Consider the following 16,573-nt stretch of genomic DNA (forward strand, 5'->3'; position numbering starts at 1 on the left):
ACGCGTATAGCTTAAGTATAGTCTTAACAATCACCTGCTTCTTTTTATTGCCTAGCCTCTATAATTTAGCTGTAGAATTAGCTTGTAAAGGTTGTCTAGCGCTGTAGTTATTTATTGTCTTTTATAAGACTTTACATATAGCTACAGCACATTTTTTTAAGAGTTTTATGTTTTATTTAAAAGCTTAGAGCGCAAGCTGTATCTAACGTTCTTTTAGCGCGTCTAAGTAGTGTTGTGGGGAATGCATTAGTGTAGGAAGGGTGGTTTGGTGGGGTCTTGGCAAAAGTGAGCGACTTGGGTGTGTGAGCAACTCGCCCATGAAGTACGTTATAATAATAATAAGATCTTCTTAGCTATCTATCTCTTTTATAGTACTTATACACTTTAGCTGCTTAATGTCTGCTTATTTAGGCCTCTTTTATAAGCTTATACTTATAAAATAGCATAGTTTATAGAAGAATCTTAAGCTTTCTCTACTATTACTAAGAGAAATTTCTTCTGCATGTTCTAGGCAGCATAGAAGAGAGCTTTTACTACTAAGAATATCCTTTTAGAGTTTAAAACCTACAGTTTTTATCCTTTTAAGCCTAATATTATTCTAGACTAATTTAATAACTTTAAGGCTAAAAAACTTTTCTCTAGTAAGAGCTTAAAGTTAGTGCTTATAGCTAAAGATTAGAGGAAAATTGCTAAGCTTTTAAAATTAGTTGTTAATAACATATATAACTTTAAAGCTTAGCAGCTTTTATAAACAATCTACTTACTATCTATATAAAACATCCTCTTAAAACTAGAGGTTTACAGCCTTAAAAAAGCACTAGTTAATAAGAAGAAGTGTTAGTAAAAAAGTAAAGCTTTTTAGCTTAAACCTTTTTCTAATCTAGATAGTAAAGTAATTTTTTAGAGCCTAAATAAGGTCTAGTAAGCTTATAAGTAAAAAGTAAAAAAAGTAGAAGCAGTAAAGGCAGAGAGACTTAAAAAAAAAAAGATGCTAAGTGTAAAGCTGTAAAGAAAGCAGAGAAGAAGCAGGTTATAGAGAAGAGACAGCGCATAAAGGCTACTATAAAGGAAATCTAACTCTAAGAGCAGGCTTAGAAGTAGCAGAAGAAGGAGGACAACAAGCAAGCTAGATTAGCAGCTGCGCAGCTCTAAAAGGACATCTAATATGCTAAACAGGCTAAAAAAAGGAGCAAACAGCATTCTCTTAGTCCTTAGGATAATGGTGGTAATAAGGAATTAGTTGTAGAGGTTATTGCTGCCCCCTAGCTGACAAATCGCTGAGGGCGACAGATCAGCCTTCCTACTAGGTATCGCGACTAGATAATGACGTAGTTTTATTTGCTATACCCTATTGCCTGTTACTCTACAAAATCTTGCGATAATTTAAATTATAGTAAGCTCTAGAGCTTCAAATCTATGTGAGGATATTGGCTGAAATCCGTGCGCCAGGTGAGGCCGAGCGTCAAGCGAGAAAAACGGGTATCTCGTGCTGTGTTATCTATCGTATTCAAAAATCGGTGCAATGCTTGGCGTCACCCTCGCCCTTTTTTTCGCGCGCGTATTTTGCTAGCAAACTGCAAATTGCCCTATGTAGCCACAAATCGCCCTATAATATTAATTAGTTAGGTAAAAAAGATAAGGCTATTTAAGTACACATAACAGGCTATACTAACAGCTTTTTTAGTGTAATAGAACCCTATGTTTTAAGCTTACAGCGTTACTGCTGCGCTAACGCGCTAACGCGTCCTAAACCTTTAACCTATACCTCTTATCTATAAGCAAGAATTAAGTAGTTGTACTAGGCTTAATATTTAGCACTTTCTTTTGCTAGGATAGCTTATTAAAGTAATTACTAACTATAAAAACTACTCTAAGTAAGCTATTTATAACATAAAAAAATTTTAAAGTGTTTAGCACTACTTAAAAGCTTTTAATAGCAACACTTAAGCAGCCTATTAAAATAGGCGCTTAAAATGCTAACACACTTTATAATAAGCTAATATAGAGTAGGTAAATGTATTAAAATAAGATTTACTTTTAGTTACTTATAAAAAAAAGTGTTTATATTAGTTAACTAACTATTTTATAGTTTTTAAAGTAGAAAAAGTAAAGTAAGCATACTTTATAGCCTTTTTTAATTTATTATAATAAGTAACTTTATAAGATGTTCTACTAAAGCCTTAGGCAGTTTACTGCTAATAACCTTTATTTTATTAATAAGTCTATTTTTAATAAGAAAACTAGCTAGAGGCACCACACATACACACTAGTAGGCTATAAAGCGCAATATACCTAGGAAATAAAGTAAGAGGCTACTTAGGTAATTCTACCTATGTACACTATTAACAGCTACCTACCCTACACTAGTATTAAAAAGGGCTATTTTACTTACAAAGATTTTAAAGATTAGATCTAAAACACGCTCTTACTAACTCTCTAGACAATATACAGCTTTAAACTAATAGTTATAATTATAGATAATGTCTTTATTTATTAAAATCTTAAAGTTATTAAGATAATTAAATAAGATAGTTATATTATACACTTTTTACTACTATACTTGCCTAACTTTAACTTAATTAAGCTTATATTTAAAGTACTTAAGGTATAGATTTAGTAGAATTATAAGTATATTTAGGCGTGTTTTTTAAACTTTAGCAACTTTTTATAGGCGTGTATTTAAAAAAGTAAATGTAATAAGTTTACTAAAAAACACTTTAAGTACTTTTTAAGCAGATTATATATAAAAAAGGCTTAATTAGTAAAGGCTAGGCGTAAGATAGCAAGGTAGAGAGAGTAAATAAAAAAAGGTAGGCTATAAAAAGTAATAGTTTAATATAATTTTATATAAAAGTTTACTAACTTTTCTCTACTTATCTATTACTAACTATAACAATTTACTTTAATTACTACTTGTTAGCCCTACTAAAGCTACTATAGCTTAGTAGTATTACTTATAGCAGCAGATATCTTTTTATAAGTGTTAAATAACTTTATTTTTAAGCTTAAAAAGTTTACTAATAGTAAGTTTATAAAGCTTACTACTTATAGCTAATATTTTTTTTTAAATTTTTAATAGTTTACTTTTACTTACTTACTACTTTTACTATATAAAAGTAGTTTTTTTAGTTATTTTTTAGCTACTATTTAACTAGCTACTTAAAAAACTTTTTTATAGTACTATAAAAGTTACTACTATTAGTAATAAAGCTTAAACTAATAGTAATAAGCTTTAAAGCAGTAGCACTAGCTAAAGTAAAAGGTCTTTAAAAAACTAGCTATAAGTAAGGCAAGTACTGCGTAGTAATAGCAGGGTAGCTACTAGCTAACACAGCAGTAGGGTACATAAAAGGCAGAACAACTTATAGAAACTAGGCGCTAAAAATACTTATATTTTACTAAAATTTAATTTGTTTATAGTAAGTAAGCTTTATTTACTACTACTTATATTACTAATTTTTATTTTACTATACTTAAATCTTATTTTTTTTTTTACTACTTATACCTTTAATTTTTTTTACTACTATTAAAGTTACTTAAGTTATTATAACACTTATATTTTTTTACTTTTACTTTTTTTTTATTCTTAGTAACTTTAAGCTAGTTGCTAGTTAAACTTTACTAGTGCTTAACTAGGCTAATTAAAGGCTAGCTTATATAAACTTTATTTTTACTATTAAAGTAAGTAAGCGCTTATAACTTAGAGTTAACTAGCTAGATCTTAAAGTGCTTACTACTTAGGTAAATATAATACTAATAAGTAAAGTTATTATAGTTCTTAGTGTAGCACTTTTATATATAGTAGATCTAGCTTTTTAACTTAGCTTATAATTTAAACTACTTTTAGCGCTAAGCAGCTTTTATCTTATTTATTAATTACTTTTTATGTTTAGAGGTAAACTAACTAAAAGTTACTACCTTTAGCTAGTTAAAGAATAAATTATTAAATGCTTAGCTATATAAAAAAGCCTTTTTAAGCAGCTTATACTTTACTTAAACTTTTACTTTAAGCTTTACTTACTTATTTAGCAACTTTTTTTTAATAGTAATTTAATAGTCTATTGCTTTAAAAAGTTAGTAGCTTTTAGTTAAGCTAAAATTATTAAAGTTAATAGTAATAAACTTAGCGCTTTTTTTACTAGTAAGCTTAAACTCTACTACACAGCTTACTATTTTATAAGTTTTACTTTTTACTATTAAAGTAAAATTTTTAATTATTTTTTTAACTATCTTTTTTATTTAAAACATAGAGAAGACTTCTTAAGTTTTTACTTTTAGTAGCTGTAATACTACTCTTTTGCTATTTATATATAGCTTATATAATATATCTAGTTGCTAAAAGTATTTAGTTAGTAGTAACAACACCCTAGCCTAAGCTTTAGGGCTACTTGTTAAAAAATGTATTAGTAAAAATATTACTTTAGGTGTAATTAGTAGTAATAACAGTAGGTTCTGCAACTCTCCTAAAGCAGTACTAACAGGCGCAGAGCTCCCCTAGGTACCTGCTAAAAGACCTACTTTAGGTAGTGCTTAAAAGCTTACTACCTTACATGTTTTTAGTTAACTAGTCTTCTTTTAAGCCTTTAATATAGCCTTTAAGGCTATTATTAAGGCCTTTTTTATAGCTGTTTAAATTAGTTATTGTTAAGCCTTTTTAGTAGCTCTAGTTGCCCTCTAAGGCCTCTTGCTAGCTATACTACAGCACTAGAAAAGTTGTTAGTATAGCCTATTACGCGTAGTTAAATATCTTTATTTTTTTAACTAACTTTAACTAAGGACTTAGAGTGATTTAGTAGCTGCACGACGCGTTTTGCAGTTTACTAGCAAAATACGCGCGCGAAAAAAAGGCAAGGGTGACGCTAAGCATTGCACCGATTTTTGAATACAATAGATCACCCTTGCCTTTTTTTCGCGCGCGTATTTTGCTAGTAAACTGCAAAACGCGTCGTGCAGCCACTAAATCGCTCTAGGTTCTTAGTTAAAGTTAGTTAAAAAGATAAAGATATTTAACTACGCGTAACAGGCTATACTAACAACTTTTCTAGTGTTGTAGCATAGCTAGCAAGAGGCCTTAGAGGGCAACTAGAGCTACTAAAAAGGCTTAACAACAACTAATTTAAACAGCTACAAAAAAGGCCTTAATAATAGCCTTAAAGGCTACATTAAAGGCTTAAAAGAAAACTAGTTAGCTAAAAACGCGTAAGGTAGTAAGCTTTTAAGCACTACCTAAAGTAGGTCCCTTAGCAGGTACCTAGGGGAGCTCTGCGCCTGTTAGTACTGCTCTAGGAGAGTTGCAGAACCTACTGTTGTCACTACTAATTACACCTAAAGTAATATTTTTACTAATACATCTTCTAACAAGTAGCCCTAAGGCTTAGGCTAGAGTGTTGTTACTACTAACTAAATACCTTTAGCAACTAGATATATTATATAAGCTGTATATAAATAGCAAGAGGGTAGTATTACAGCTACTAAAGGTAGAGACTTAGGGGGTTTTCTTTATGTTTTAAATAAAAAAGATAGTTAAAAAGATAATTAAAAATTCTACCTTAACAGTAAAAAGTAAGACTTATAAAATAGTAAGCTACACAGTAGAGTTTAAGCTTACTAGTAAAAAAAGTGCTAAGTTTATTACTATTAACTTTAATAATTTTAGCTTAACTAAAAGCTACTAACTTTTTAAAGTAATAGACTATTAAATTACTATTAAAAGAGAGTTGCTAAATAAGTAAGTAAAGCTTAAAGTAAAAGTTTAAGTAAAGTATAAGCTACTTAAAAAGGCTTTTTTATGTAGCTAAGCATTTAACAATCTATTCTTTAACTAGCTAAAGGTGGTAACTCCTAGTTAGTTTACCTTTAAACATAAAAGGCAATTAATAAACAAAATAAAGGCTACTTAGCGCTAAAAGTAGTTTAAATTATAGGCTAAGTTAGAAAGCTAGATCTACTACATATAAAAGTGCTACACTAAGAACTATAATAACTTTACTTATTAGTGTTATATCTACTTAAGCAGTAAGCACTTTAAGATCTAACTAGTTAACTTTAAGTTATAAGCGCTTACTTACTTTAATAGTAAAAATAGAGTTTATATAAGCTAGCCTCTAATTAGCCTAGTTAAGCACTAGTAAGGTTTAACTAGTAACTAGCTTAAAGTTACTAAGAATAAAAAAAAGGTAAAAGTAAAAAAACATAAGCATTATAATAACTTAAGTAACTCTAATAGTAGTAAAAAAAATTAAAGGCGTAAGTAGTAAAAAAAAAATAAGATTTAAGTATAGTAAAATAAAAATTAGTAATATAAGTAGTAGTAAATAAAGCTTACTTACTATAAATAAATTAAATCTTAGTAAAATATAAGTGTTTTTAGCGCCTAGTTTCTGCAAGTTGTTCTGCCTTTTGCATACCCTACTACTGCGTTAGCTAGTAGCTACTCTGCTATTGCTGCGCAGTACTTACCTTACTTATAGCTAGTTTCTTAGAGGCCTTTTACTTTAGCTAGTGCTGCTGCTTTAGAGCCTATTACTATTAGTTTAAGCTTTATTACTAATAGTAGTAACTTTTATAGTACTATAAAAAAGTTTTTTAAGTAGCTAGTTAAACAGCAGCTAGAAAATAACTAAAAAGACTACTTTTATATAGTAAAAGTAGTAAGTAAGTAAAAGTAAACTATTAAAAATTTAAAAAAGATGTTAGCTATAAGCAGTAAGCTTTATAAACTTACTATTAGTAAACTTTTTAACCTTAAAGATAAAGTTATTTAACACTTATAAAAAGATATCTACTACTATAAGCAATACTACTAGGCTGCAGTAGCTCTAGCAGGGCTAATAGGTAGTAATTAAGGTAGATTATTATAGTTAGTAATAGATAAGTAAAGAAAAGTTAGTAAGCTTTTATGTAAAATTATATTAAACTATTACCTTCTATAGCTTACCTTTTCTTATCTACTTTCTCTACCTTACTATCTTGCGCTTAGCCTTTACTAATTAAGCCTTTTTTATATATAATCTACTTATAGAGTACTTAAAGTGTTTTTTAGTAAACCTATTACATTTACTTTTCTAAATACACGCCTATAAAAAGTTACTAAAGTTTAAAAAACATGCTTAAATATACTTATAATTTTACTAGATCTACGCCTTAAGTACTTTAAATATAAGCTTAATTAAGTTAAAGTTAAGTAAGTATAGCAGTAAAAAGTGTATAATATAACTATTTTATTTAATTATCTTAATAACCTTAGGATTTTAATAAATAGAGATGTTATTTATAATTATAACTATTAGTTTAAAGCTGTATGTTATCTAGAGAGTTAGCAGGAGCGCGTTTTAGATCTAATCTTTAAAATTCTTATAGGTAAAGTAACCCTCTTTAATACTAGTGCAAGGTAGGTAGCTGTTAACAGTGTACGCAGGTAGGATTGCCTAAGTGGCCCCTTACTTTATTTCCTAGGTATATCGCGCTTTATAGCCTACTAGTGTATACATGTAGTGCCTCTAGCTAGTTTTCTTGTTAAAAATAGACTTATTAATAAAATAAAAGTTATTAGTAGTAAACTACTTAAAGCTTTAGTAGAACATCTTATAAAGTTACTTATTATAATAAATTAAGAAAGGCTGTAAGGTACGCTTACTTTACCTCTTCTACTTTAAAAACTATAAGATAGTTAGTTAACTAACATAAACACTTTTTTTTATAAGTAACTAGTAGTAAATTTTATTTTAATACATCTACCTACTCTGCATTAGCTTATTATAGAGCGTGTTAGTGTCTTAAGCGCCTATTTTAATAGGCTGCCTAAGTGTTGCTATTAAAGGCTTTTAAGTAGTGCTAAACACTTTAAGATTCTTCTCTATGTTATAAATAGCTTGCTTAGAGTAGTCTTTATAGTTAGTAATTGCTTTAACAGGCTATTCTAGTAAAAGAAAGCGCTAAATATTAAGCCTAGTACAACTACTTAATCCTTACTTGTAGATAAGAGGTATAGGTTAGAGGTTTAGAACATGTTAGCGCGTTAGCGCAGCAGCAACGCTGTAAGCTTAAAACATAGGGTCCTATTACACTAGAAAAGCTGTTAGTATAGCCTGTTATGTGTACTTAAATAGCCTTATCTTTTTTACCTAACTAATTAATATTATAGGGCAATTTATAGCTGCATAGGGCAATTTGCAGTTTGCTAGCAAAATACGCGCGCGAAAAAAAGGGCGAGGGTGACGCCAAGCATTGCACCGATTTTTGAATACGATAGATTGATTCGTTAGCCGAGAGACTGGCTGTCGTGACTATTGCATACGCTACGTCGCTCGCTGCTCCTCTATATTGGTGTGCGCAATGTCCATATCTTTGTGATAAGCTCCACCGCTTCCTAGATTGCAATTATGCTCACGTCTGTTGTTAGGCTCTCGCATCTACCAAATCTAGTGGATTCTCCATATTGCGGTTATCCTTGCGCCACATAGTAGATGCCCACACCTGCTCTTCCTCTGTAGAGAAAGCTATACGTAAGGATCTTAGAGTTAGTTAACGTTTCAGCCTATTTTTATGCTACTGTTACGGTCTACGGTTGGACCCAGGTAACTCTATTGGGTATGCCCCACTCTCTTGACCAATCGGGATGGCTCCCCATAACAACGGACGAATGGCATCGCAGCCTGGGTGAGTACAAGCTAAGCGAAGCTCTTCCCCCACTAATAAGCACCTTGTCTAATAGGGACTAAGATAAAAGGTGCACACTTAGGGCAGACGCGCTGTTACAATCCTTACCCGGGAGGGTACGCGGGCCGAATGTTTGGTCGGGGAAGGGAGGAGCAAGCTTCGGGGGTGCGCGATCCTCAAGGCGAGCGGGTTTGTGACAAAGGGACTAGAGTGGCTGGATTGTGGTTTGCCCTTATGCAGCTGTATAAGGAGCTAGGTTAAACAGTTTGTAAGAACAGGATTAGAGGTATATATAGTGCAAGATATATAAATAGTATTTAGCTTGTTAGAAAGCTATAATGCTACTTAGTTTATATAATAAACTAAACTTTAATTACACCTCTTAAAAAGTTAATTAATACGTCCTTAAATATGCTGTAGCGTCTGCAGTGGCTGCAGATGCCCCTGTCTGCCTGTTAACAGCCTCTGCGGTTGTCTTTTCCTACAGGCCACCTGTAACTAGCTCCTTATTAGACAGAACACTCTCCTGTTCTGTCTGTCTCTGCGGGGCCACTTCTTAGGCCTAGCTCCTGCAGCCCTCTGCTAATGCTAACAGGGAACCATCCTAATTTGCTAAGAGAGTAGGGTAAGCTAGGTAGAGTTACTGTGCTCTTACTGTAGGTTGTAACACATAGGCCTCCCTCCCTAGAAGCGTCCTTGCTGCTCTGCCTGCACTCTCTTATTAGTTAAAGACTGCTTATTAAGTTAGTGTTTATCTACTAAAAGGCTTTTTTAACATCTACTTTTTTTAAACTAAATAGCTTATTAGTTCTACGCATTCTATTACTCCTATACTATCTATTATTTTAATCTTTTTTATTAAATAAAGATGTAACTGTGTAGTCTGTGCTGCTTATTAGGCACTTTATATATCCTAATCCTTTCTTTTAACAACTGCACTAAATGTGTTTATAAGAAAAGTTGCTATAACACTTTTATTTCTAAAGCTTTCTAGAATTAGCTAGAATAAAAGTGTTAGTCTCTTTTTAACTAGAAGGAGATTACTATAAAAGACTAGTAGTCTACTAGCTAGCGCCTTTCTAAAGCAGCTAAAAGGCTAGCAAAGAAGGTTAAAAAAGCAAACTATAAAGTAAAGGAAGCAGAGGCTTAAGAGTTAAGAGTACAAAAGCAGCTAACGCTTCTTAAGAACTGCTAGACTTAATATCTTAAGGGTAATATATCTTCCTTAGAAGAGATAGAGGCCCTAGAGGCAGAAGCAGAAGGCTACTCTTTACCCTAGACGCATAGAACTATAGGTGTATTTTTATTATTAATAGGAGTTTTAGTTTGTGATTATCTCGTTATGTTTATAATACTTTATATAGTCTAATTTATTATTTTACTAGCTTCCTAGAAGGTCTTTACGTCTTAAGGTTTTTAGTGTTAAGGTACATGTAATCTCTAGGCTGTATTAGAGGTGCTAGTATCCTTATTCTGCCTAACTAATTGTAACGGCACAGGCAAGACAATAGGTCCGAATACGGTGGGAATCCACTCAGAGGCATATAGGAGTGCGTGGGGACTAAGAACCTAGGAATTTCCATTAACACCTATAGGCCTTGTATAAAAGGATATTAGAAAACTACTAAGCTAGCTACAGAGGCAAGGTGCGACTAAATACATAAGGGAATAGAGGTACAGCAGAGGGCAGAGCAGAGTTAGAGCTAGGTTAAGTTAGGGTTAGAGCTAATATAAGGTCCCTTTAGATAGGTTTAGGCAACCTAAGATAAAGTAATTTATAAAAATTAAGTTAGAGTTAGATCTAATATAAGAACCCTTTAAATAAGTTCTAGGTAACTTAAGATAAAATAAGAATTATTACACTACCCCCCCCTCTGTAGACTAATAGTCCTTATTAGTAGTAATTATAGTATAAAGTATTACTGTTATGTTTTCTGCCTTTTTAAACTAAAACTAGTCTAATTTAGCTAGGTGTCCTTACTAAGTATTCCTTTACACTACTAGTAGTGTCCTTTAAACTAAATACTACATATGTAGTTATTAATTATTAGAGTAGCAAGTGTAGTTTATTAATTAAAGATAATTTAGATAAGATAATAAAGTCTTTTTTATAAGTTCTCCTTTCTAGATTGTACGCTATAAGGTAGGCTACTATAGCCTTAAAAAAGTTTGCCTAGGTATGTTTAAAACTATAATTTAGTACTTATAGGCTAGAAAAAAGCGTCTTTTATAAGTAGAAAGACTAATTTAACTAGGATACTTTTTTTTTAATAGCTACACTAATAAAGCGCGCTTTACATGCAGGAAACACTTTCTTTTTATCTATTCTAAGTCTAGAACGCTTACTATGTCTTAGTTTTTTTTTAACTAATAATAAAATAAGCTTATAAAAGCTTTATTATATTCTTTACACTTTTAAACTAAAACTAGTCTAATTTAGCTAGGTATCCTAGCTCTAAATAATCCTTTGCAATACTAGCTATATGTCCCTATATTAATGCTATGTGTGCACACTTGCTCTAATAGTAATCTAAATTAATGTTAAGTTTATCTATAGTTAATAAAACTTTACTATTATTTAAACATAGGTTTTTTGCTATTTATAAGAATCTTAATTTTAGGTGTATGTTTAGTAAGGTAGATTTACTAAGTCTAAGAGGTGCCTAAAAAGTCTTTTACACTTAAAGTAGTAAAAGTAGTATAAGGTGTTATTAAAAGTAATTTAGTAGTTAGTAAAAGTTAACTAACGTACCTAACAGGTTGGCCGGCCACTTTTGCTAAGCCCCTACTAAAACCACCCTATTCTAGCGCAAAACAGCCTACTTTAGCCCTATATAGAGTAATACAACACAAGATATTATTTAAAGTCTACTTTTACTACTTTTTTACATGTATATAAGTTATGCCTAGTTTAATTACACTGCTTGTATTACCTTTAACTTAGCTTACTTTTTTTAGCGCGCACTTATGTCTTTAGCTTCTTCTTATTACTACACACTTTAAACTTCTTTAAAGCAGTTAGACAAGCCTTATCTTTAACTATTAAAGTTTTTTCTACTTAAATCTACTTTTTTTATGCATTTTATGTTATATAGTAGCCTTATTTACTACTTAAAGCTTTATAATCTTTTTTTATGCTAACACTAGCTTATGTGTAATAATTACTACCCTTTTTAAAACATTCTTAAAGGCCTTTACTATAGACATTAGTACGCTATTTATATGCTTTTAAATTCTTACTTTTATAAGCATTAATTATAACTTAAATTTAAAAGTATTACTTAGAGTTTATAACTACTAAGGCTTATTATTAATAAGTAGTAACGTACCTAACGGGTTGGCCGGCCACTTTTGCCAAGCCCCCACTAAAACCACCCTATTCTAGCGCAAAACAGCCTACTTTAGCCCTGTATAGAGCAATATAACATAAGATATCATTTAGAGTCTACTTCTGCTACTTGCTTACACATACGCAAGTTATGCCTAGTCTAATTACACTGCTTGCATTACCTTTAACTTAGCTTACCTCCTTTAGCGCGCACTTGCGTCTTTAGCTTCTTCCTATTACTACGCGCTTTAAACTTCTTTAGAGTAGTTAGACAAGCTCTATCCTTAACTATTAAAGTTTTTTCTGCCTAAATCTACTTTCTTTTATGCAATCTATGTTACATAGCAGCCTTATTTACTACTTAAAGCTTTATAATTTTCTTTTACGCTAACACTAGCTTATGCGTAATAATTAATGCCCCCTTTAAGACTTTCTTAAAAGCCTTTACTATAGACATTAGTAAGCTATCTATATGCCTCTAAATTTTTACCTTTATAAGCATTAATTATAACCTAAATTTAAAAGTATTACTTAAAGTTTACAACTGCTAGAGCTTGTTGTTAATAGGTAGTAGTAGTAATAAAGTATATAACTAGATATTAAAAGCTATTTTAACTTATTTTAGGTTAAATAGGACTAAACTAGCGCTTTAAAACTCTTCTTAGATATTACTAAAAGTAATTACTACATTATAAGTGTGTATAAAGCATAGTAGGAACTTAAGTTTTATAATATAAGTAATTTAGTTACATATAAGATCTTTAGCTTAGCGCCTATACACCTTTTTTAAAGGGGTAAAACAACCTATATTAAGAGGCTATAGAAGGTGTAATAAGTATAAAGGCATGTAAATAGTAATAATTTTATTTTTTTTATAGTACTACTAGAAATTAAGTAAGTTATAGCTTTTATAGCTATTAATAATAAAAACCTAATAAGCGCTTATAACCTTTTTTTTATATACTTATTAAAGTGCTTTAACTACTGCAGCTTAAGCTTATTTATTATCTAGCTGTTCTTAAAGACTATAATAACCTAGTTTTAAAGCAGATTTTTTTTTATACTAGGTAAAAAAGTAATAGCAGCCCTTAAAAATAATAAAGAGTAGAATAGCCTACTTTATTATATTAATACCCTAGATAACTATTATCTACTCTTTATTACCTTACTATATTACCTTTAGCTGTCTTTATTTCTTTAAAGCTATAATAACTACTCTAGTTAATATCTAGCTTATTATAAAGCCTAACTTATTAAAGTTATACATGTCTTTATTCTAGATACTGTACTTAGCTTTTATGTTAGCTACTAGGTAAAACTAGCCTTAGATAACCTCTAGATTCTCATAAAATGCTCTTTTATAATTATACTTATAATTAAACTTTATTATAAACTTAAAGTAGTGCTTAACTTATATACTAGGCTAGTTTAAGCTAACCTAGCCTAGATTACGCTCTGCGCGTAAGAAATTAGCTATATTAGCTATAGCTATAAGCCTAGAGGGAAATCTGCATATAATAAGCTTAAGTATATACTTAATAACTACTTTTTTCTTAAGCTTAGTTAAATTTTTTAATTTAGGCTAGCATTTTACTTTTAAAGGCTGTCTAGCGCGTTAATTACTTAGTGTTGTGTAAAAGACATTATAGATAGCTATAGCGTGTTATAAAAAAAGTTTTAAGTTTTATTTAAAAGCCTAAAAAGTAAGCTGTATTTAAGATTTTTTAGAAGATTTAATCTAGTGTTGTTGTTAAGGCATTATATAGATAGGTAGAGTGTGGTAGGGGCTTAGCAAAAGTGGCTGGCTAACCTGTGTGGCCAGCCAACCTGTTAGGTACGTTATAACCTTTACTTTACACTATAAAGAAACTAGCCTATAAACTTTTATAAATTAATTAACTAACTATTAAACTTATAAAATATATATAAAAAATTAGCAATTAAAGCTAGATCTAGTTAGAAAATAATAAAATAATATATAAATAAATTATAGTAACCTAGACTAGAAATCTACTCTAGAGACTACATTTACTTTAAAACTAAAAATCTTAAAATACCTAGACTCTCTAGGAAGCTAGTAGAAAGGAGAATAAGACTTTATAAAGTCCTATAGACTTAATAGGACAACTGTAAACTTAAGCTTCTATTGCATATAAAGATACACCTATAGTTTTATGTCTCTAAGCTAGAAAAAGCGCTTAAAGAAATTCCTCTATCTACATAAGAATAAAAAGATAAAGAAGATAAGTATAAAGTTAAACATATTATTAGTAACTAAAAAAATAAAAAAGAATTTTTAGTAAAATAAAAAGAATAGCTTACTAGCAAAAACACTTAAGAACTAGCTAAAAACTTATAAAACGCGCAGCTATTAGTATAGAAGTACTTTTAGGCTTGTCTAAAAGAAACTAGCTAGGTAATAAGGCACCTATTTTAAAAAAAAACAACTGTGTTATTACTAGATAGTAGTAGCCTTTAGAGACAAGTCTCTACTAAAAAAAGTTGTAGAGGTAAATAACTCTTTACTTTAGCCTTAAAAGCTTTTATCTTGTCTAATAATAAAAGGTCTTTTTTTAAATACTTTGCACGTTAAGCCTTTAATAAATTTAGTAATTTTTAGATATAATTCTATTTAAAACACTTTTTAGCCTTTACTTTTACTAACTTTTAAAGATAATAGGTTATCTTTTTATTTAGCTTCTACTTATAGACTTTTACTGCTGCAGCATTCTAAAGAAGCTTCTCTTTTTTCTTTTTTAATTAATTTTATGTAGTGTCTAAAATAAAAGTGTTACACTAGCTGTTTTTTTTTTACACACTTTACATACTTATTTAATAATAAAGTTAGCATATAAAACAACTCTAATAATTAGTAAGCGCTATAGGGCTGTATTTTTGTCTATTAAAAAAGATTAAAATAGAGAATAGTATAAAAATAATAAAATAAACAAGACTAGTAAGCTATTTAGTTTAAGAAAAGTAAATGTTAAAAATGCCTTTTAGTAGGTAGGCGCTTGCTTTATAAATAAACCTTTACTAACACAGTTGTGTAAGCAGAGCGGCAAGGACACTACTAGGGAGGAGAGGCAGCGTGTTATAGTCTACAGTTAGACTAGCATAACTCTGCTAGTAGTGCTCTACAGCCTAGCTAGGTTAGAATAAGGCTTACTTATAGACTAATTAAAGGACACAGAGGACACAGAAGCAGCGTAACTACCTGCAGTAATAGAAAAATATGTTGTCTAATAAAAGGACAGGCTATAAGTCTATTAAGTCTAAAAGAGTTTATAGAGCTGCGCTTAGCAGGCTTACATAAACTTATCTTACTTATTCTTAGCACCTTTAAATATATATATAGTCTTAACTTTAAACAACCTTTAAAAAGTGTGTTTAATGTTTAGTTTATTTTTTACATAAACTAAGTAGCATTCTAGCTTTCTAAAGAGCTGCAATACTATTTGTATATCTGCACTATATATACCTCTAACCCTGTCTAACAGGACTGTTTAACCTAGCTACTATACTGCTGCTTAAGGGCAAACCACAATCTAGTCACTCTACCTCTCTCCATCAGCCTAATAGCCTTTACGTAGGACTGTACACCCTGCTGTTGGCCCCTTCTATCCGTCCTACCCCATCAGGAATACCATTGACCCGCGTGCTTCCACGAAGCAAGGATTGTAACAGTTACAGCCTATAGATGGCACAACGTAACTTGACCTAAAGTGCTTTACAGGTTAGCTAAGTTAGGATAGAATTTGTTAGCAGACTAGTTAGATAACCTAGAAGCAGCCCTGCTGCTAAGGATTATAGAAGAATGTGTTATCTAATAAGTAAGACAAGTAGAGACGCTAAAACAAGCCTAAGAGAGTTTAATAAGTTAGTAGTACTATAAACTTGCTTAAGCTCCTTAAACTTAGTCTTAGCGCAAGTAGTTATGTATATAATTTTAGCTTAATTAGACCTTTAAGAGGTGTAATTAAAGTTTAGTTTATCTTTACATAAACTAAGTAGTATTAAGCTTTTTAATAAGCTAAATACTAATTATATTTCTTACACTATAAATACCTCTAACTCTGTCTAACAGGACTGTTTAACCTAGCCTCTATACTGCTGTTTAAGGGACAAACCACGATCTAGTCACCTAAAACACCTCCACTGCCTAATAGCACGCAAGGTAGGACTGTACACCCTGCCTGCGGCCTCTCGGACTCCCCGTCCATTCCGCCTACCTAACGACCCGTGTGCTTCTACGAAGCAAGGATTGTAACATGCCTGCGCTGTTACAAGCATAAACTAGCTTTATATATTTATAAAGTGTTATTTAAAGATTAAAGTAAAGTTTAAGTATAACTAGAATTATAAAAACGCTTTTTAATATAATCTTAAAGTAAAGTAGCACTAGCTAAGCTTTATAAAGAATATTAAAGCTAAGTATATTATTTAAAATAATAACATATATAACTTTAATAAGATAAGCTTTATAATAAGCTAGATATTTACTAACTATACTTATACTTAAAACTTTACTTTAAGCTTTAAAAAATACTTTATAAACATACTAGACTAGTCTATACTAACATAGCC

The sequence above is a fragment of the Lindgomyces ingoldianus genome, assembly GCF_010093535.1.
Source record: "Lindgomyces ingoldianus strain ATCC 200398 unplaced genomic scaffold BDR25scaffold_27, whole genome shotgun sequence".
NCBI classification, from domain to species: Eukaryota; Fungi; Ascomycota; class Dothideomycetes; order Pleosporales; family Lindgomycetaceae; genus Lindgomyces; species Lindgomyces ingoldianus.